Source organism: Cololabis saira, chromosome 10 (assembly GCF_033807715.1).
Source record: "Cololabis saira isolate AMF1-May2022 chromosome 10, fColSai1.1, whole genome shotgun sequence".
NCBI lineage: Eukaryota > Metazoa > Chordata > Actinopteri > Beloniformes > Belonidae > Cololabis > Cololabis saira.
In genome coordinates this window covers 746142-770940 of record NC_084596.1, presented here as the reverse complement: position 1 = coordinate 770940, position 24799 = coordinate 746142, and the positions used below count along the sequence as shown (strand labels likewise).

Sequence of the window (24799 nt, the reverse complement as noted above, 5' to 3'; positions counted from 1 at the left end):
AACGCACACAGGCAGGAAAAAACGCACACACGCACGAAAAAAGGCACGCACGCACGAAAGAAAACACAAAAAAAAACGCATGCACACACGAAAAAACGCACGCCTGCACGAAAACACGCACGCACGCACGAAAAAAACGCACGTAAGAATACACGAAAGAATGCACAAAAAAAACGCACGCACGCACGAAAGAACGCATGCACGCACGAAAGAACACACGAAAAAACGCACTAAAAAACGCACGCATTCACGAAAGAACGTCTTGTCCTCCCGTCCCCCCCCTCAGCTCCCAGCGTTGATGAGTCCTTAAGAAAAAACGCACGTAAAAACGCACGCACGCAAGAAAAAACGCACGCACGAGAGAACGCTCGCAAGAAAAAGCGCGCGCACGCACCCTTGCACGAACGAACGCACGAAAAAATGCTGGCACAAACGAAAAAACGTCAGAAAAAACTCCCGCATGCACGAAAAAACGGACAAAAGAATGCACGCTCGCACAAAAAAAAACGCACGTACGCACGAAAGAACGCACGAAAAAATGCACGCTCGAAAGAATGTACAAAAAACGCACAAAACAATGTCTTCCACCTCACCTCCCAGCATTGATGAGTCCTTAAGAAAAAACGCACGCATGCACGGAAAAACGCACGAAAGAACACACGAAAGAACGCAGGCTCGCACAAAAAAAACGCACGCACGCACGAGAGAACGCACGCACGAAAAAGCGCAAGAAAAAGCGCACACACAAACAAAAAAACGCACCCTTGCACGAAGAAATGCTGGCACGCACGAAAAAAACGCAAGAAGAAACGCATGCATGCACGAAAGAACGCACGCTCACACGAAAAAACGCACGCACGCACGAAAGAATGCACGAAAGAACGTACGAAAGAACGCACGCTCGCACGAAAAAATGCACGCACACAGGAAAAACGCAGGAAAAACGCATGAAAGCCAGCACGCACGCACGAAAAAGCGCAACAAAAAGCGCACGCACGCACAAAAAAAACGCACTCTTGCACGGAAGAATGCAGGAAGAAATGCTGGCACGCACGAAAAAACGCACGCACACAGGCAGGAAAAAACGCACACACGCACGAAAAAAAACACAAAAAAACGCATGCACATACGAAAAAACGCACGCCTGCACGAAAACACGCACGCACACACGCACGCAAAAACGCACGTAAGAACACACGAAAAAAACGCACTAAAAAACGCACACATGCACGAAAGAACGTCTTGTCCCCCGTCTCCCCCCTCAGCTCCCAGCGTTGATGAGTCCTTAAGAAAAAACGCACGTAAAAACACACGCACGCAAGAAAAAACGCACGCACGAGAGAACACTCGCAAGAAAAAGCGCACGCACGCACAAGAAAACGCACCCTTGTACGAACGAACGCACGAAGAAATGCTGGCACGCACGAAAAAACTCCCTCATGCACGAAAAAACGGACAAAAGAATGCACGCTCGCACGAAAAAAACGCACGCACGAAAGAACGCACGAAAAAATGCACGCTCGAAAGAACGTACAAAAAACTTATGCACGCACAAAAGAATGTCTTCCACCTCACCTCCCAGCATTGATGAGTCCTTAAGAAAAAACGCACGCACGCACGGAAAAACGCACGAAAGAACGCACGAAAGAACATACGAAAGAACGCACGCTCGCACAAAAAAACGCACACACGCAGGAAAAAACGCACGCACACACGAGAGAACGCACGCACGAAAGAACGCACACACGCATGAAAAAACGCACGCACGCACGAGAGAACGCACGCACGAAAGAACGCACACACGCATGAAAAAACGCACACACGCAGGAAAAAATGCACGCTCACACGGAAAAAGGCACACAAGCACGAAAGAACGCACGAAAGAACGCACACGCAGGAAAAAACGCACGCTCGCACAAAAAAAGGCACGCACGCACGAAAGAACGCACGAAAAAACGCATGCACGCACGAAAAAACGCACGCCCGCACGAAAACATGCACGCACACACGCACGCACACACACACGAAAGAATGTCTTGTCCCCCCGCCACTCAACCTCACCTCCCAGCGTTGATGAGTCCTTAAAAAGAAACGCATGCACGCAAAAACGCACAAAAGAACGCACGCTCGCACGAAAAAATGCACGCACGCAGGAAAAACGCAGGAAAAACGCATGAAAGCCGCACGCACGCACGAAAAAGCGCAAGAAAAAGCGCACGCACGCACAAAAAAACGTACTCTTGCTCAAAAGAACGCAAGAAAAAATGCTGGCACGCAGGAAAAGACGCAGGAAAAAACGCACGCACGCACGAAAGAACGCACACTCACGCAAAAAAAACGCACGCACGCACGAAAAAACGTCCGAAAAAACTCCCACATGCACGAAAGAATGCATGAAAGAACGCACACACGCACGAAAGAACGCATGAAAGAACGCACGGTCGCATGAAAAAACGCACGCACGCACAAAAGAACATCTTGCCCCCCCCTCACCTCCCAGTATTGATCAGTCCTGTATCTTGTCCCCCCCCCCCCCCTCACCTCCCAGTATTGATCAGTCCTGTATCTTGTCCCCCCCCCCCCCCTCACCTCCCAGTATTGATCAGTCCTGTATCTTGTCCCCCCCCCCCCCCTCACCTCCCAGTATTGATCAGTCCTGGATCTTGTCCCCCCCCCCCCCTCACCTCCCAGTATTGATCAGTCCTGTATCTTGTCCCCCCCCCCCCCCTCACCTCCCAGTATTGATCAGTCCTGTATCTTGTCCCCCCCCCCCCCTCACCTCCCAGTATTGATCAGTCCTGTATCTTGTCCCCCCCCCCCCCCCCTCACCTCCCAGTATTGATCAGTCCTGTATCTTGTCCCCCCCCCCCCCTCACCTCCCAGTATTGATCAGTCCTGTATCTTGTCCCCCCCCCTCACTTCCCAGTATTGATCAGTCCTGTATCTTGTCCCCCCCCCCTCACCTCCCAGTATTGATCAGTCCTGTATCTTGTCCCCCCCCCCTCACCTCCCAGTATTGATCAGTCCTGTATCTTGTCCCCCCCCCCCCCCCTCACCTCCCAGTATTGATCAGTCCTGTATCTTGTCCCCCCCCCCCCCCTCACCTCCCAGTATTGATCAGTCCTGTATCTTGTCCCCCCCCCTCACCTCCCAGTATTGATCAGTCCTGTATCTTGTCCCCCCCCCCCTCACTTCCCAGTATTGATCAGTCCTGTATCTTGTCCCCCCCCCCCCCCCCTCACCTCCCAGTATTGATCAGTCCTGTATCTTGTCCCCCCCCCCCCTCACCTCCCAGTATTGATCAGTCCTGTATCTTGTCCCCCCCCCCCCCTCACCTCCCAGTATTGATCAGTCCTGTATCTTGTCCCCCCCCCCCTCACTTCCCAGTATTGATCAGTCCTGTATCTTGTCCCCCCCCCCCCCCCTCACCTCCCAGTATTGATCAGTCCTGTATCTTGTCCCCCCCCCCCCTCACCTCCCAGTATTGATCAGTCCTGTATCTTGTCCCCCCCCCCCTCACCTCCCAGTATTGATCAGTCCTGTATCTCCCCCCCCCCCTCACCTCCCAGTATTGATCAGTCCTGTATCTTGTCCCCCCCCCCCTCACCTCCCAGTATTGATCAGTCCTGTATCTCCCCCCCCCCCCCCTCACCTCCCAGTATTGATCAGTCCTGTATCTTGTCCCCCCCCCCCCCTCACCTCCCAGTATTGATCAGTCCTGTATCTCCCCCCCCCCCTCACCTCCCAGTATTGATCAGTCCTGTATCTCCCCCCCCCCCCCTCACCTCCCAGTATTGATCAGTCCTGTATCCCCCCCCCCCTCACCTCCCAGTATTGATCAGTCCTGTATCTTGTCCCCCCCCCCCTCACCTCCCAGTATTGATCAGTCCTGTATCTTGTCCCCCCCCCCCCCCTCACCTCCCAGTATTGATCAGTCCTGTATCTTGTCCCCCCCCCCCTCACCTCCCAGTATTGATCAGTCCTGTATCTTGTCCCCCCCCCTCACCTCCCAGTATTGATCAGTCCTGTATCTTGTCCCCCCCCCCCCCTCACCTCCCAGTATTGATCAGTCCTGTATCTCCCCCCCCCCTCACCTCCCAGTATTGATCAGTCCTGTATCTCCCCCCCCCCTCACCTCCCAGTATTGATCAGTCCTGTATCCCCCCCCCCCCCTCACCTCCCAGTATTGATCAGTCCTGTATCTTGTCCCCCCCCCTCACCTCCCAGTATTGATCAGTCCTGTATCTCCCCCCCCCCCCCCTCACCTCCCAGTATTGATCAGTCCTGTATCTCCCCCCCCCCCCCCCCTCACCTCCCAGTATTGATCAGTCCTGTATCTCCCCCCCCCCCTCACCTCCCAGTATTGATCAGTCCTGTATCTCCCCCCCCCCCCCTCACCTCCCAGTATTGATCAGTCCTGTATCCCCCCCCCCCTCACCTCCCAGTATTGATCAGTCCTGTATCTTGTCCCCCCCCCCCCCCTCACCTCCCAGTATTGATCAGTCCTGTATCCCCCCCCCCCCCCTCACCTCCCAGTATTGATCAGTCCTGTATCTCCCCCCCCCCTCACCTCCCAGTATTGATCAGCCCTGTATCTTGTCCCCCCCCCTCACCTCCCAGTATTGATCAGTCCTGTATCTTGTCCCCCCCCCCCCCCCTCACCTCCCAGTATTGATCAGTCCTGTATCTTGCCCCCCCCTCACCTCCCAGTATTGATCAGTCCTGTATCTTGTCCCCCCCCCCCCCCTCACCTCCCAGTATTGATCAGTCCTGTATCTTGCCCCCCCCTCACCTCCCAGTATTGATCAGTCCTGTATCTTGTCCCCCCCTCACCTCCCAGTATTGATCAGTCCTGTGTCTTGTCCGGAGCAGATGTCCTCCAGGATAAAAGCTTCGTCGCAGCTGGAGACGTTGATGCTGGTCAGGTTGGGTTTGCAGACGTCCAGCCAGAACGGCGTTAGCTGGCCGGTGGAAAGCTGCAGGATGTCGGTGATCAACGCCGTCACGCACAGGCCGAACACGTGGACTCCTGCAGGAGAATAAAGATGGTGCAATAATCAATCACAGGCCGAACACGTGGACTCCTGCAGAGAAGAACCAATAACCGCTACAACCACCAATCAATCAATCAATCAATCAATCAATCAATCAATCAATCAATCAATCAATCAATCAATCAATCAATCAATCAATCAATCAATCAATCAATCAATCACAGCAGAAGAACGATGGTGCGTTAGGAGGTTTTGACCTCTTTTACTTTTTAATATTTTAATTTAAACGTATTACACTCCGCTAGACGCCGCTCACTTATACCAGAGCTAAAATGAAAAAGCTACGGCTGGCAGAGACAACGATGCTTCTAGAATGTTTCTAAAACTCCCTAGACCAGCGGTCGGCAACCCAGAATGTTTTAGATCCACATTGGACCAAAAACACAAAAAACTAATATATCTGGAGCCTTGTAGTCTTGTATCAGCCTTAGAAAGAAGACAAATGTCAAGAAAAACATTCCAAATGTCGAGATTAATGTTAAAATGTCGAGATTAAAAAGTAAAGGAGAAAGGAAGAAAAAAAGAAGAAAAAAAAGAAAACGAGAATTTTTTTTTTTTAAAACAGGAAAAAAAGAGAAAAAAAGAAAAAGCAAAAAGGAAAAAAGAGGAAAAAAAAAGGTCAAACATTTTTGAAAAAGTTCCAGGAGCCACTAGGGCGGCGCTAAAGAGCCGCGGGTTGCTGACCCCTGCCCTAGATGGACAAGTGCAAGTGAAATGTTTGTGACCAGTTTCCAGGCTGTACTGATGAATATTATGTTTAGATTTATGTGTAGACTGAAGGAGTCAAAGAAAGCTTTAATTATGGCCTGAACAGAGACGACACAGAGATACAAGGTTCTCCTGTTTCTGGAAACACTGGAGGAAATGTTTGTATGTTTTTAACGAATTTGAACGGCACAAGTGAATCTCTTTCTCTTTGTTTTTAATGTCTGTGTCTTGTATCTCGTTTTGTATTCTGGACCCAGTGTCTGCAGATAAAGTTTATATATATAATAAAACCTCTTCTGGATGCTACAACACTTAATAACTGTAGGCCAATATCAAATCTGCCATTTTTGGGGAAAATCATTGAAAAGGCAGCAAATTCATGCTTTTATGATGCAAAACAATCTTTTTAACGCTTTTCAGTCTGGATTTCAGCCACAAACAGCACTGACACTGTACTCATCAAAGTCGGAATAATGACGCAATTAAATACTTTTTGAAAACCGTGCAAAGTTATGGATAAGCCCTGAATGCCGGCATTGTGACGTAGAATTGTCAAATTGGTCTTATTCACCGTACGATTTGTTACAGATTACTTTTGTAATCCTGTATTTGACCCGGTCTTTGTACGTTTTGACCGTATAGAAACGTAATTATTGCCATTATAAGAATGAGATGAGCCTGCTGGATCTACTGCCCTTACCGACTAACAACTGGTGCTTTTATTATTTTACCTCTTTTCTTATTTTATTTGTTATTTACTGTTTAATTGTGACTTGCTGCTTTTAATGTTGATGTTGTGGCGGACACAATTATGGACCTCGCACCCATCAGGACTGTAGGGAAGGAGGCGTGGTCACGGGGCGGTTTTGGTTAGCAACGCGTTTTCTTTTTGAGTTGTCAACCGTCAGTTTTTGTTGTCAGTTGGGTTCTGTTGTCTGGGAATAAAGTCCTGTTTTAGTGGAGTCGAGCTTCATCCTGCCAAAATGGAAAGCACTTTGAATTACCTTGTGTTTGTCAGGGTTTGACATTTCCCCCGGTTTTAGTTTTCAGTTCGTTCCCTCCTGTTTCCATCTGCCCTGATTGTCGTCACCTGTGTCTCGTTATCACCTGTGTCTCGTTATCTCCTGTGTCTCGTTATCCCCTGTATCTCGTTATCCCCCGTGTCTCGTTATCTCCGGTGTCTCGTTATCCCGTGTGTCTCGTTATCCCCTGTGTCTCGTTATCCCGTGTCTCGTTATCCTCTGTGTCTCGTTATCTCCCGTGTCTCGTTATCTCCCGTGTCTCGTTATCCCGTGTGTCTCGTTATCCCCTGTGTCTCGTTATCCCCTGTGTCTCGTTATCCCCTGTGTCTCATTATCCCCTGTGTCTCGTTATCCCCTGTGTCTCGTTATCCTCTGTGTCTCGTTATCTCCCGTGTCTCGTTATCTCCCGTGTCTCGTTATCCCGTGTGTCTCGTTATCCCCTGTGTCTCGTTATCTCCGGTGTCTCGTTATCCCGTGTGTCTCGTTATCCCCTGTGTCTCGTTATCCCGTGTGTCTTGTTATCCCCTGTGTCTCGTTATCCCCTGTGTCTCGTTATCACCTGTGTCTCGTTATCTCCTGTGTCTCGTTATCCCCGTGTCTCGTTATCCCCTGTGTCTCGTTATCCCTGTGTCTCGTTATCCCCTGTGTCTCGTTATCCCCTGTGTCTCGTTATAAGATGTGTCTCGTTATCCCCTGTGTCTCGTTATAAGATGTGTCTCGTTATCCCCTGTGTCTCGTTATAAGATGTGTCTCGTTATCATCTGTGTCTCGTTATCCCCTGTGTCTCGTTATCCCCGTGTCTCGTTATCCCTGTGTCTCGTTATCCCCTGTGTCTCGTTATCCCCTGTGTCTCGTTATAAGATGTGTCTCATTATCACCTGTGTCCTCGTTATCCCCTGTGTCTCGTTATCCCTGTGTCTCGTTATCCCCTGTGTCTCGTTATCCCCTGTGTCTCGTTATAAGATGTGTCTCGTTATCCCCTGTGTCTCGTTATAAGATGTGTCTCGTTATCCCCTGTGTCTCGTTATAAGATGTGTCTCGTTATCCCCGTGTCTCGTTATCCCTGTGTCTCGTTATCCCCTGTGTCTCGTTATCCCCTGTGTCTCGTTATCCCCTGTGTCTCGTTATAAGATGTGTCTCGTTATCATCTGTGTCTCGTTATCCCTGTGTCTCGTTATCCCCGTGTCTCGTTATCCCTGTGTCTCGTTATCCCCTGTGTCTCGTTATCCCCTGTGTCTCGTTATCCCTGTGTCTCGTTATCCCCTGTGTCTCGTTATAAGATGTGTCCTCGTTATCACCTGTGTCTCGTTATCCCCTGTGTCTCGTTATCCCCTGTGTCTCGTTATCCCTGTGTCTCGTTATCCCTGTCTCGTATCCCCGTGTCTCGTTATAAGATGTGTCTCGTTATCCCCTGTGTCTCGTTATAAGATGTGTCTCGTTATCCCCTGTGTCCTCGTTATAAGATGTGTCTCGTTATCCCCGTGTCTCGTTATCCCTGTGTCTCGTTATCACCTGTGGTCTCGTTATCCCCTGTGTCTTGTTATCCCTGTGTCTCGTTATCCCCTGTGTCTCGTTATCCCCTGTGTCTCGTTATCCCCTGTGTCTCGTTATCCCCTGTGTCTCGTATAAGATGTGTCTCGTTATAAGCTGTGTACTGTTTGCTCCCTCCATGTCTCCTCTAGTTGTTGGATTCCTGTTTTTGTTCTGCCTTTTTTGATCCTGCTCTGCAGCGTTTTTGGTTCCTGAGTTTTCTGGAACTCCTGCCTCCTGCTCTCCTGCGTTTGGGTCCTCAACAACACCACACCGTGACAGTGTTGAATTGTTCTCTACAAATAAACTTGCCTTGCCTTTACAGTATTTGCTTTCTTCATTTCTTGCCATTTGAAATCCACCTGATATGGTGATGAAACCTCAGCCAGATCTTTACCCGGCCCAGTTTTGTCTGTTTGTGTTCGGTTCTTACGGCCACCGAAACATGTGAATTAGCAGCTGCAGCAGTGCAGCGTTTAGTCCTCCCACCTATGAAGCGGACGGCTCGGCGGATGTAGGAGTTGAAGTTGCAGCCGGCGGCGTTGATGTTGGCCTCGGTCTGCAGGACACACCGACCTCCGGGACAGATAGCAGTACAGGATGGCCTCTCCAATCAGAATCTAGAACACAAACACAAGGACAGATAGCAGTACAGGACGGCCTCTCCAATCAGAATCTAGAACACAAGGACAGATAGCAGTACAGGATGGCCTCTCCAATCAGGATCTAGAACACAAACACAAGGACAGATAGCAGTACAGGACGGCCTCTCCAATCAGAATCTAGAACACAAACACAAGGACAGATAGCAGTACAGGATGGCCTCTCCAATCAGGATCTAGAACACAAACACAAGGACAGATAGCAGTACAGGATGGCCTCTCCAATCAGGATCTAGAACACAAGGACAGATAGCAGTACAGGATGGCCTCTCCAATCAGGATCTAGAACACAAGGACAGATAGCAGTACAGGATGGCCTCTCCAATCAGGATCTAGAACACAAACACAAGGACAGATAGCAGTACAGGACGGCCTCTCCAATCAGGATCTAGAACACAAGGACAGATAGCAGTACAGGATGGCCTCTCCAATCAGAATCTAGAACACAAGGACAGATAGCAGTACAGGATGGCCTCTCCAATCAGAATCTAGAACACAAGGACAGATAGCAGTACAGGATGGCCTCTCCAATCAGAATCTAGAACACAAACACAAGGACAGATAGCAGTACAGGATGGCCTCTCCAATCAGGATCTAGAACACAAGGACAGATAGCAGTACAGGATGGCCTCTCCAATCAGGATCTAGAACACAAACACAAGGATAGATAGCAGTACAGGATGGCCTCTCCAATCAGGATCTAGAACACAAACACAAGGACAGATAGCAGTACAGGATGGCCTCTCCAATCAGAATCTAGAACACAAGGACAGATAGCAGTACAGGATGGCCTCTCCAATCAGGATCTAGAACACAAGGACAGATAGCAGTACAGGACGGCCTCTCCAATCAGGATCTAGAACACAAGGACAGATAGCAGTACAGGACGGCCTCTCCAATCAGGATCTAGAACACAAACACAAGGACAGATAGCAGTACAGGATGGCCTCTCCGATCAGGATCTAGAACACAAGGACAGATAGCAGTACAGGATGGCTTCTCCAATCAGAATCTAGAACACAAACACAAGGACAGATAGCAGTACAGGATGGCCTCTCCAATCAGGATCTAGAACACAAGGACAGATAGCAGTACAGGATGGCCTCTCCAATCAGGATCTAGAACACAAGGACAGATAGCAGTACAGGATGGCCTCTCCAATCAGGATCTAGAACACAAGGACAGATAGCAGTACAGGATGGCCTCTCCAATCAGAATCTAGAACACAAACACAAGGACAGATAGCAGTACAGGATGGCCTCTCCAATCAGGATCTAGAACACAAGGACAGATAGCAGTACAGGATGGCCTCTCCAATCAGAATCTAGAACACAAACACAAGGACAGATAGCAGTACAGGACGGCCTCTCCAATCAGAATCTAGAACACAAACACAAGGACAGATAGCAGTACAGGATGGCCTCTCCAATCAGAATCTAGAACACAAACACAAGGACAGATAGCAGTACAGGATGGCCTCTCCAATCAGGATCTAGAACACAAACACAAGGACAGATAGCAGTACAGGACGGCCTCTCCAATCAGGATCTAGAACACAAGGACAGATAGCAGTACAGGATGGCCTCTCCAATCAGGATCTAGAACACAAGGACAGATAGCAGTACAGGATGGCCTCTCCAATCAGGATCTAGAACACAAACACAAGGACAGATAGCAGTACAGGACGGCCTCTCCAATCAGGATCTATAACACAAGGACAGATAGCAGTACAGGACGGCCTCTCCAATCAGGATCTATAACACAAGGACAGATAGCAGTACAGGATGGCCTCTCCAATCAGGATCTAGAACACAAACACAAGGACAGATAGCAGTACAGGATGGCCTCTCCAATCAGGATCTAGAACACAAACACAAGGACAGATAGCAGTACAGGATGGCCTCTCCAATCAGGATCTATAACACAAGGACAGATAGCAGTACAGGATGGCCTCTCCAATCAGGATCTAGAACACAAGGACAGATAGCAGTACAGGATGGCCTCTCCAATCAGGATCTAGAACACAAGGACAGATAGCAGTACAGGATGGCCTCTCCAATCAGGATCTAGAACACAAGGACACATAGCAGTACAGGATGGCCTCTCCAATCAGGATCTAGAACACAAACACAAGGACAGATAGCAGTACAGGATGGCCTCTCCAATCAGGATCTAGAACACAAACACAAGGACAGATAGCAGTACAGGATGGCCTCTCCAATCAGGATCTAGAACACAAACACAAGGACAGATAGCAGTACAGGACGGCCTCTCCAATCAGGATCTAGAACACAAGGACAGATAGCAGTACAGGATGGCCTCTCCAATCAGGATCTAGAACACAAACACAAGGACAGATAGCAGTACAGGACGGCCTCTCCAATCAGGATCTAGAACACAAGGACAGATAGCAGTACAGGACGGCCTCTCCAATCAGGATCTATAACACAAGGACAGATAGCAGTACAGGATGGCCTCTCCAATCAGGATCTAGAACACAAACACAAGGACAGATAGCAGTACAGGATGGCCTCTCCAATCAGGATCTAGAACACAAACACAAGGACAGATAGCAGTACAGGATGGCCTCTCCAATCAGGATCTATAACACAAGGACAGATAGCAGTACAGGATGGCCTCTCCAATCAGGATCTAGAACACAAGGACAGATAGCAGTACAGGATGGCCTCTCCAATCAGAATCTAGAACACAAGGACAGATAGCAGTACAGGACGGCCTCTCCAATCAGGATCTAGAACACAAGGACAGATAGCAGTACAGGATGGCCTCTCCAATCAGAATCTAGAACACAAACACAAGGACAGATAGCAGTACAGGATGGCCTCTCCAATCAGGATCTAGAACACAAGGACAGATAGCAGTACAGGATGGCCTCTCCAATCAGGATCTAGAACACAAGGACAGATAGCAGTACAGGATGGCCTCTCCAATCAGGATCTAGAACACAAGGACACATAGCAGTACAGGATGGCCTCTCCAATCAGGATCTAGAACACAAACACAAGGACAGATAGCAGTACAGGACGGCCTCTCCAATCAGGATCGAATGAAAAAATGCATGCTCGCACGAAAAAACGCACGCACGAAAGAACGCACAAATAAACGCACGCACGGAGGAAAAAAACGCATGAAAAAACGCACGCACGAAATAACGCACGCTCGCACGAAAAAACACACAAAATAACGCACACTCGCACGAAAAAACGCACGCACGCACGAAAGAACGCACAAAAAAACGCACGAAATAACGCACACTTACACGAAAGAAAGCAAGAAAAACGCAGGCACACGAACAAACGCACGCACGTACGAAAAAAACGCATGACAAAAACCCACGAAAAAACGCACGGAAAAACGCACGAAAGCACTCGTGAAAAAACGCACGCACGCATGAAAAAACGCACGCATACACGAAAAAACAAACGCACGCACAAAAAAACGCATGCACGAAAGAACGCACGAATAAACGCAAGGACAGATGGCAGTACCGGACGGCCTCTCCAATCAGAATCTAAAACACAAACACAAGGATAGATAGCAGTACAGGACGGCCTCTCCAATCAGAATCTAGAACACAAACACAAGGACAGATAGCAGTACAGGATGGCCTCTCCGATCAGGATCTAGAACACAAGGACAGATAGCAGTACAGGATGGCCTCTCCAATCAGAATCTAAAACACAAACACAAGGATAGATAGCAGTACAGGACGGCCTCTCCAATCAGAATCTAGAACACAAACACAAGGACAGATAGCAGTACAGGATGGCCTCTCCGATCAGGATCTAGAACACAAGGACAGATAGCAGTACAGGATGGCCTCTCCGATCAGGATCTAGAACACAAGGACAGATAGCAGTACAGGATGGCCTCTCCAATCAGAATCTAGAACACAAACACAAGGACAGATAGCAGTACAGGATGGCCTCTCCAATCAGAATCTAGAACACAAACACAAGGACAGATAGCAGTACAGGATGGCCTCTCCAATCAGAATCTAGAACACAAACACAAGGACAGATAGCAGTACAGGACGGCCTCTCCAATCAGGATCTAGAACACAAGGACAGATAGCAGTACAGGATGGCCTCTCCAATCAGAATCTAGAACACAAACACAAGGACAGATAGCAGTACAGGATGGCCTCTCCAATCAGAATCTAGAACACAAACACAAGGACAGATAGCAGTACAGGATGGCCTCTCCGATCAGGATCTAGAACACAAGGACAGATAGCAGTACAGGATGGCCTCTCCGATCAGGATCTAGAACACAAGGACAGATAGCAGTACAGGACGGCCTCTCCGATCAGGATCTAGAACACAAGGACAGATAGCAGTACAGGATGGCCTCTCCAATCAGAATCTAGAACACAAACACAAGGACAGATAGCAGTACAGGATGGCCTCTCCAATCAGGATCTAGAACACAAGGACAGATAGCAGTACAGGACGGCCTCTCCGATCAGGATCTAGAACACAAGGACAGATAGCAGTACAGGATGGCCTCTCCAATCAGGATCTAGAACACAAACACAAGGACAGATAGCAGTACAGGATGGCCTCTCCAATCAGGATCTAGAACACAAACACAAGGACAGATAGCAGTACAGGATGGCCTCTCCGATCAGGATCTAGAACACAAACACAAGGACAGATAGCAGTACAGGATGGCCTCTCCAATCAGGATCTAGAACACAAGGACAGATAGCAGTACAGGACGGCCTCTCCAATCAGGATCTAGAACACAAGGACAGATAGCAGTACAGGATGGCCTCTCCAATCAGGATCTAGAACACAAACACAAGGACAGATAGCAGTACAGGATGGCCTCTCCAATCAGTATCTAGAACACAAACACAAGGACAGATAGCAGTACAGGTCGGCCTCTCCGATCAGGATCTAGAACACAAACACAAGGACAGATAGCAGTACAGGATGGCCTCTCCAATCAGGATCGAATGAAAAAACGCACGCACGCATGAAAAAACGCACGCACGAAAGAACGCACAAATAAACACACGCACGGAAGAAATAAACGCACGCACGCACGCACGAAATAACGCACAAAAAAAGGCACGCACGAAATAACGCACACTCGCACGAAAAAACACACAAAATAACGCACACTCGCACGAGAAAACGCACGCACGAAAAAATGAACGCATGCACGAAATAACGCACACTCGCACGAAAGAACGCAACAAAAAACGCACGAAAGAACGCACGAAATAATGCACACTCACACGAAAGAACGCACAAAAAAACAAACGCACGCACGTACGAAAAAAACGCACAACAAAAACCCACGAAAAAACACACGCACGCACGAAAAAATGCATGCACGCACGAAAAAACGCACGCACGAAAGAACGCACGAAATAACGCACACTCACACGAAAGAACGCAAGAAAAAACGCACGCACACACGAACAAACGCACGCATGTATGAAAAAAGCGCATGACAAAAACCCATGAAAAATTGCACGAAAAAACGCACGCACGCAAGAAAAAACGCACGCATGCACGAAAAAACGAACGCACGCACAAAAAAACGTATGCACGAAAGAACGCACGAAAAAACGCACGCACGAAAGAACGCACGAAAAAACGCAAGGACAGATGGCAGTACCGGACGGCCTCTGTGATATTTAATGGTTTGCATTAATGGGCGTGGCCTAATGGCTCAACAGCGCCCCCTAGAAAACTTTGTGTCTCAAGCCCCACGATACGGTTAGACGTACATGCACGAAAATCGTATCTGTATCATGTCCAGTGTTGGGTGTAACGCGTTACAAAGTAACGCGTTACTGTAACGAGATTACTTTCGCCAGTAACGCAGTAATGTAACGCGTTACAGTTGTAATTTGGGTAATCCCGTTATAGTTACTCTAAGACAAGAAAAAATACGTTACTTTAGTTACTTTAAGCTTTTCAGCTACATGTAGAACGGGAGAACAGAAAAGAAAATCAAACTTGCCTTTCATGCGTCTTCACCATGCGCTGCAACACTTGTCTGACTTGAGGCTGATTTATGGTTCCGCGTTAAATCGACGCAGAGCCTACGGCGTAGGGTACGCGGCGACACACACCTTACGGTGCGCTTCGCCGCGTACCCTACGCCGAAAGTCTGCGTTGGTGTAACGCAGAACCATAAATCAGCCTCTAACGTGATCTTACGTGATCTTACGGGATTTTACGGGATTTTACGGGACTTCTGGTGCTGATCTGGGCACTGCAGTAATAAAGTTCCAACTACAGGACTGTCTCAGAAAATTAGAATATTGTGATAAAGTTCTTTATTTTCTGTTATGCAATTAAAAAAAACAAAAATGTTATACATTCTGGATTCATTAGAAATCAACTGAAATATTGCAAGCCTTTTATTATTTTAATATTGCTGATTATGGTTTACAGTTTAAGATTAAGATTCCCAGAATATTCTAATTTTTTGAGATAGGATATTTGAGTTTTCTTAAGCTGTAAACCATGATCAGGAATATTAAAATAATAAAAGGCTTGCAATATTTCAGTTGATTTGTAATGAATCCAGAATGTGACATTTTTGTTTTTGTAATTGCATTACAGAAAATCACAATATTCTAATTTGCTGAGACAGTCCTGTAAATGTTGTTCATTGGCAATCGAGTTCTGGTGCAGCTCAGGTGATATTGCGGAGTAATCCAAAAGTAATGTAACTAGTAATGTAACTAGTTACTTTCAGCAACCAGTAACTAAGTAGTGTAAGGGATTACTTTTTTTAAAAGTAACTAGTAATATGTAATGGATTACTTTTTTTGAGTAACTACCCCAACACTGATCATGTCGCAACTTATTTTGCGACATGAGGGATTTTTTTTCATTGTGCACTTCGAGAAAAAAGTCGAAATGTTGACTTTTTTTCTCGACATTTCAACTTTTTTCTCGACATTTCGACTTTTTTCTTGCAGTGCATAATGAAAAAATAAATCTTCCTTCTCTAAAATATGAATTGTATTTTTCTCCTGCCTGGCCTTGATAGTCTTCCGTAGTATTTGTAATGACAGGGAGGAACATGAAGTAAGTTTTTAGTGGTGATGGATCAATAATGGGTATTCCTGGTCGACTCACGGTGACGGTGGGGCCGGCGAAGGCCAGGCTGAACAGCAGCGGCAGCGGACACACTTCCTGTCTGGGCAGGATGTAGGGCAGCGACAGGCTGCGGTCGTTACAGCTGTACCCAGAATGCACCGGCTGGAACACGTCAGTCAGCTCCAGGAAGTAGAGGCTGACGACGGAGGAGGCCAGGATGGGCAGCTGCGGAGACAAACATCGGTTAATCACCACCAGAGTCACAAACATCGGTTTATATCACCACAGCATTTTGACTTTTTTCTCGACATTTCGTCTTTTTTCTCGTCATTTTTCTCAAAACTTTTACTCTTTTCTCGACTTTTTTCTCAAAATTTCGACTTTTTTCTTACTTCTTTCTCAGAATTTTGACTTTTTTCTCAAAATTTTGACTTTTTTCTCAAAATTTTGACTTTCTTCTCGACTTTTTTCTCAAAATTTCGTCTTTTTTCTCAAAATTTCTCAAAAACAGATATTTCCCTCTACGTTTATAAAAATCCCACTTCTCAACATATTGACTTTTTTCTCGACATTTCGTCTTTTTTCTCGACATTTTTCTCAAAACTTTGACTCTTTTCTCGACTTTTTTCTCAAAATTTCGACTTTTTTCTCGACTTTTTTTCTCAAAATTTCGACTTTTTTCTCGACTTTTTTTCTCAAAATTTTGGCACTTCTCAAAATTTTGACTTTTTCTCAACTTTTCTCTCAAATTTTTGACTTTTTTCTCGACATTTAGTCTTTTTTCTCAAAATTTCGACTTTTTTCTCAAAATCTCGACTTTTTTCTCAAAATTTCTCAAAAACAGATATTTCCCTCTACGTTTATAAAAATCCCATCATTTCCAGGAACCTGCATAAATATCTGTTAAGGTGCTATGAGCAGCCAAACCTACAGGGGGCAGTGTAACGAGAAGATAAAGTCATGCTAGCCAATCAGAATCCTGGAAAAAAACATCAACAAATGACACGAGTAACTTCCAGTTACTTCCAAGATGAACCAGAGTCTTTGGTTTGGAGTGACAGAGAAGTGGAGTTACTTTTAAGTGTGACTTTAGAATATAAAACAGGTAAAATACAAGAAAATATTGACGGTTACAAACTAATTGTAACCACAGGTGTCACTCATGACGCTGGTGACGTTTCTGTCTCATAATGTGACGTTCTGAAGAATAAATGTCCGTTTCTCTCCGTTTACAAGCAAACGTGAAGACGGAGGTTTTAAACATCTACACTTTGGCCAGAGTTTTCAGAAATTATGGTTTTTGGAGACTTTGAGCTCCGTTTTCCTGTAAACGAACGAAAAAAATATCTGCTGGACGTTTCACAGACATTTAAAAGCCATAAAACAGCTGAGCCTCCGATGCGTCTCTATTAGCTTATATATTAGTTTATAATCCAAACCCTGGTCAACCTGCTGCTCCAGCTCAGTTCTGGGAGTTATTTCATATTTTTAATGATCCGTAGTGATGCAATAATCACGTATGTAGCCCAGCTAGCTCAGTTCTGGGAGTTATTTCATATCTTTAAGGGCTAATGATCTGTAGTGATGCATTAATCACATATGTAGCCCAGCTAGCTCAGTTCTGGGAGTTATTTCATATTTTTAAGGGCTAATGATCCGTAGTGATGCATTAATCACGTATGTAGCCCAGCTAGCTCAGTTCTGGGAGTTATTTCATATCTTTAAGGGCTAATGATCCGTAGTGATGCATTAATCACGTATGTAGCCCAGCTAGCTCAGTTCTGGGAGTTATTTCATATTTTTAAGGGCTAATGATCCGTAGTGATGCATTAATCACGTATGTAGCCCAGCTAGCTCAGTTCTGGGAGTTATTTCATATTTTTAAGGGCTAATGATCCGTAGTGATGCATTAATCACGTATGTAGCCCAGCTAGCTCAGTTCTGGGAGTTATTTCATATTTTTAAGGGCTAATGATCCGTAGTGATGCATTAATCACGTATGTAGCCCAGCTAGCTCAGTTCTGGGAGTTATTTCATGTTTTTAATGATCCGTAGTGATGCATTAGTCACGTATGTAGCCCAGCTAGCTTAATCACATATGTAGCCCAGCTAGCTCAGTTCTGGGAGTTATTTCATATTTTTAAGGGCTAATGATCCGTAGTGATGCATTAATCACGTATGTAGCCCAGCTAGCTCAGTTCTGGGAGTTATTTCATATTTTTAAGGGCTAATGATCCGTAGTGATGCATTAATCACGTATGTAGCCCAGCTAGCTCAGTTCTGGGAGTTATTTCATGTTTTTAATGATCCGTAGTGATGCATTAGTCACGTATGTAGCCCAGCTAGCTTAATCACATATGTAGCCCAGCTAGCTCAGTTCTGGGAGTTATTTCAGATTTTTAAGGGCCGTGTGAGAGATTCAGTTTGGAGGTTCCCTATAAAGTTAAACTTGGGTTTGAAGGGGAATCCAAACCCCTGCTAATGCATTCATCACGTATGTAGCCCTGCTAGCTAGCTGGTCCCACCGAGCTTCTACCTGAGTATCATCTGAAAAGCCACCACCGCTAACGGCTAGCAATTCCAACGAGATAAACTACAATACAAAGAGTTAGCAAAGTGGTCAACGCTAGTACTGGGTTTCAGCACCAGAATAAATAGACAGAATGGGCTACTGCTAATGCTAATTTTGCTGCTGCTAATTCTGCTAATGCTACTATTGCTTCTCCTACTGCTACGGAGATTTTCTCGTTCAGGTCCAAATGTGATGAATCCAGACAGATTTGATCTCTAAAAGTGGAAGATCTAGTTGGATATCTGCCGTTTTTCTCCATTTCCTTTTCCTTCATCGTGTTTAGAGGTTATTGTTCTCTCCTGCCGAGTCTCAAGTGTTTCCTTCATTTAGACCAGATTTATTCTCATAAAGCTGCTCATTTCAGAACTAGCAGCTTTATGCTTTATACATTAGTGACGCGCAGGAAAACTCCTCCTGCGCGTCACTAATGATAATGCATTCATCACATATGTAGCCCAGCTAGCTAGCCAGCCCCGGTGCATCATGGGAGCCCCGGTGCATCATGGGAGCCCCGGTGCGTCATGGGAGCCCCGGTGCATCATGGGAGCCCCGGGTCACCTCTGGCGGACGGAGAGAATCTCTGCAGTCGATACTTCCTCACGTCTGCAGCTCCGACACTAAAATACTCCCCATTCAGAGCAGCGTTGCCTAGCAACAGGATGGAGGATGGAGGATGGATACACACACACTGAAAAAGGTTTTTAGTTCATCCAACTTAAGAGTTTGTTTGTTTGTTTGTTTGTTTGTTGTTATTTGTTCACATCTATATCGTATAATTTAACCCGCTGAAAATAATCAAACTGGTCTCAAACGTATTTTGTATTTCCATGGAAAGTTTAAGACTTGGCCAGAATCATATTTTCTGGTTAAAGGAAGTCAATTCATTTAAATTGTATGTTTTATCTAAACAAAAATAACCAGATTTTATCAAACAATTTTTTATCATTTAATAAATACAACTAAATAGAAATAGTTTGTTTTATCCAATCAAAGAGATATTTATTTGATCAAACAAATATTTATCATTTGAGAAATACAACTGAATAAAAATTATTAGTTTAATCAAAAAATATACATCAATAATTCTCAGGACACTTGACATCAATTAACTAATTTATTACAATTATAAAACAAGACATTCTAATTTATTACAATTATAAAACAAGACATTCCTGACACAGAAACAGTCAGACTTTACGCACACGTGCAGTGAAACAGAAACAGAAAAGTCTTGGTTTGAGCTCTGGGTGAAATTTAACGTAAAAATATTCATTTTAAACAAATTAATAAATGAAAAATTATTAATTGGAAAAATAAAAGAAATAATAATAAACTGCTTGGAAGGACAATTATAAACTGGATGAAGTTCAGCTCAAAAAACTCTTTCAGTTCATGGATGGATGGATGGATGAACGGAGAGATGATGGACGGAGAGATGACGGATGGATGGAGGGATGATGGAGAGATGATGAATGGAGAGATGATGGACGGATGGAGGGATGAACGGAGAGATGATGGACGGATGGATGGATGAACGGAGAGATGATGGAGAGATGATGGAGAGATGATGAACGGAGAGATGATGAATGGAGAGATGATGAATGGAGAGATGATGAATGGAGAGATGATGAATGGAGAGATGACGGACAGATGGATGACGGACGGAGAGCTGGATTCACCTCCACGAAGTAGAAGCAGGGCAGCAGCGTCACGGAATCCTTCACCTCCTGCAGAACCAGAATGAAAAGGAGAATCAGAACCAGAACCAGAATGCTCATTCTGTGGTTAAAACTTTTACACTTTCTAAATTCCAGGTGGATTCTTCCCTGATGTCTATAGCTGTGTTCGAAATCATCCACTCGTTCACTCACTCCCTACTCCCTACATAGTGCACACTACATAGTGCACTACATAGTGCACTATGTAGTGTACACTATGTAGTGTACACTATGTAGTGCACTGTGTAGTGCACTATGTAGTGTGCACTACATAGTGTACACTACATAGTGCACTATGTAGTGTACACTACATAGTGCACTACATAGTGCACTACATAGTGTACACTACATAGTGTACACTATGTAGTGTACACTACATAGTGCACTACATAGTGCACTACATAGTGTACACTACATAGTGCACTATGTAGTGTACACTACATAGTGCACTACATAGTGCACTACATAGTGTACACTACATAGTGCACTACACAGTGCACTACACAGTGCACTACATAGTGCACTACATAGTGTACACTACATAGTGCACTATGTAGTGTACACTACATAGTGTACACTACATAGTGCACTACATAGTGTACACTACATAGTGCACTACATAGTGTACACTACATAGTGCACTACACAGTGCACTACACAGTGCACTACATAGTGCACTACATAGTGTACACTACATAGTGCACTATGTAGTGTACACTACATAGTGTACACTACATAGTGCACTACATAGGAGATGACCAGAGGAGATTTCGGACACTACAACGTACATTTTTTCAACGTGTTTGCGTCAGTAAATGCGCTGGATGTTCCTGTGGCGTAGCGGACGCGACATGCAACATGTAAACACTCCGAACCATGCTCCGGGATCTGATACTGTGTCAATAAATTGTTGAAAATGAATAGTGTAGAAGTGTGCTACTGTCAACTACTGTTGTGTGTTCCAATCCTCAGCTAGAACTGCTCACCACATTGCACAAGCTAAAACCTATTTAGCTCCCGCGCTCCCCCGCCTCCTGTTCAGCTGCCATTTTTTCTTCTTCTCCTTCTTCTCCTCAGACAAAACATGACCGCATTGCATTGTGGTATACGGGAGTAGAAAGTAGGGTACATGGCTTGTACACTAACTTTTGCGGTGCATTGTGGGTATTTTATAGTGAACGAGGTAGTGGACGAAATGTAGTGTAGAGAATTCGAACAGCACTACAAAATGTAGTGCACTATATAGGGGATAGGGGGCGATTTCCAACACAGCTTATGTTTTATCGTTCTTTCATCGAATCTGTTCTCACTTTTTCTTTTATTTGTTGGTTTCAATCTTTGAAAGTCAAAGACACAAACTTGCTCAATAAGGTCGTCAGTCTAAGCAGTAAAACCATCAACAAACTTTACCAGAACTTTATACCAAACAGCTGATCCAGAACTCATGTTGATTCTCTCATCCCTGAATAAACCGTTTCAGGTTCTTTTATTCTATCGTTCTTTTAAATGGAAGGAAAAGTTAGTGTGTGAAAAAGCCTCAGGTCTGTATATGATGTGGAACCTACTGTAACTTATTAAGTATATTTATGTATATTTACCATTGTGTGCTTCTGTCGCCAAACTAATCACCCCCTTGGGACAAATAAAGTGATTGATTGATTGATTGATTGATTGATTGATTGATTGATTGATTGATTGATTGATTGATTGATTGATTGATTGATTGATTGATTGAATCAGAATCAGATTTATTGGCCAAGTTTGAACTTTGCCCGACAAGGAATTTAACTCCGGTAATTTCACTCACTGAACCAGATTTAAAAATAGCAACAGTAAATAAACATGTACAGTAAATAAACTAATGTGGCTCTTATTAACAAATATACAATTAAATAAGTGATAGGTGATAGGTCTGATAGCTGCAGCAGAATGAGGTGATTATTATTGGAAGGTGCAGTTACAGCACGTGATAGTTATTATAGTTACTGTTATTATTATTATTATTATTATTATTATTATTATTATTATTATTATTATTATTATTATTATTATGTTATTATAATAAATGTTATTATTAATATTATTACCTTCATCTCCTTCATCTCCTTCCCTCCTCCTCCTTTCAGTCGTTCCTTCTGTTATTATTATTATTGTTGTGTTATTATAATTAATGTTATTATAGTTATCGTGTTAATATATTAATGTTATTATAGTAATTATTACCTTCATCTCCTTCCCTCCTCCTCCTTTCAGTCGTTCTTTCTGCCGGGACATGACGGCCTGATCTGATTGGTTGAAATCTTTATTTCCTGCATAAAAGAAAAAAGAAAAACAATTACACTAAACATCAGAAAAGAACAAATAAACCGTCATTAAAAAATTTAAGGGAAATAAACTTCCTGCCCCAAAAGGAGGAAGTAAAAACTTATGAGTTCCTAAAACTTGTTTCTATTTACATTTTACTGGAATACAAAATAAAAATAAATATAACAGCAAGCTTTACTTTCTCAAAAAATATACCTGTTATTACATTATAAAAATATTACAGCACTTTATTACAATATTATACCTGAGCATTATAAATATAAATATAAATATAAATATAAATATAAATATAAATATAAATATAAATATAAATATACTTGAGCATTATAAATATAAATATTATAACACTTCAAAAACTAAAAATCTTACCAGGAATATTTGTCTTATTTCTAGTTAAAATGTCTCATTTTTAGTCAAAAAATCTCATTACACTTAAAACAAGAGTCATTACCAGAAAAATAACTTTTCACTTGAATTTTCACTTGAAGTAGAAAAATCTGCCAGTGGAACAAGATTTATCTTCTTATTACAAGCAAAAAATCTTGTTCCACTGGCAGATTTTTCTACTTATTTCAAGTGAAAATCTACTTGAAACAGGTGAAAATTGTTGTTTTTTTCCAGTGATGAGTCTTGTTTTAAGTGTAATGAGATTTTTTTACTAAAAAGAGACATTTTAACTAGAAATAAGACAAATATTCTTGTTAAGATTGTGAGTTTTTGCAGTGATCCATGTTACTTATCCTGTGAAGGACAGAGTCATATTGATAAGTTCAGAAAAGTGTTTTTTATTGTTGTGTTTTGATGTATTTGATGTAAGCCCAGTGGATATTTAAAGCTTACAGAAGGCTGCATTTAACTGCTGCTATGTCATTCCTGCAGGATTTCTGCAGCTGTTTATTTGTATTATATTATTTGTAATCACCACAAATTATCTGTCTCCATATGATAAAATATATAAAATATATGATAAAATCCACCATCCCCCCTGATTTATTTACAACTCCAGTTCTGGATAGAAGTGACAGTTTGGGCTGTTTTTATGTGAAGAATTAAAATCACCACAAACCCAACAGATCAGAACATTATTAGTCTGCTCTGTTTCACATTCATTTAACTAGAAATAACACAATAATAATAATAATAATAATAATAATAATAATAATAATAATAATAATAATAATAATAATAATAATAATAATAATAATAATAATAATAATATTCCTGGTCAGATCTGACCGCGGTTGAATTGGTTTGATATTGGACATTGGATATTCAAAGACGTCCATTTAACTTGTGATACCACTGATTTGGTCATATTGCTTGTGATGTGTTCATGGTCATCTAGACTATATATCACAAGAGAGTAGTTATTATAAAATCATATTATGGGCTGATTTAAAAATCATATATATATATATGGGCTGATTTAATGTGGTTTAATAAATTCAACACCCATAAAACTTGTGATATATAACACTGATTGTTTTCAAACCACTTAATTATTATAAAATCAGCCCATAATATGATTTTATAATAACTACTCTCTTGTGATATATAGTCTATTGACCATGAACACATCACTAGCAATATGACCAGAATCAGTGGTTTGTATCACACGTTAAATGGATCTTTGAATATCCAATATCAAACCAATTCAACCAGGTCTGAGTTTTTCTCCAGTATTTTATTTTCTACGTACGTGGTTCGGAGTCTCCACCATCACGTGTTGCCCCGGCAACGGAGACGAGGAGGAGGTACCGGTTCCGAGGGAGGCCGAACCCCCCCAGACCCGCCGAACCCCCCCTTAGATCCGGTCCCGAGACCCCCCTCAGATCCGGTGGACCCGGTTCCGAGGACCCGGTTCCGACGCCGGGAGCCCGAACTCCCTCAGACCCGCCGGTACCGGTCCCGAACCCCCCTCAGATCCGAGTCTCCATGTCCTCCAGAACCGGACCAGAAAAACCCAGAAAAATACAGAAGAACCGGAACCGAGCCCCGCTCAGAACCGGAACCAGGACCCGCTCAGAACCGGAACCGAGCCCCGCTCAGAACCCGCTCAGAACCGGAACCGAGCCCTGCTCAGAACCCGCTCAGAACCGGAACCGAGCCCTGCTCAG

General features: G+C 44.1%; 1 pseudogene; it reads right to left on the bottom strand.

Moving 5' to 3' along the window:
* The window catches only part of LOC133452286 (phospholipid phosphatase-related protein type 4-like), a 54387-nt pseudogene extending 29925 nt beyond the window's left edge, over positions 1 to 24462 (bottom strand).
* Positions 24463 to 24799: the final 337 nt, after the last annotated feature.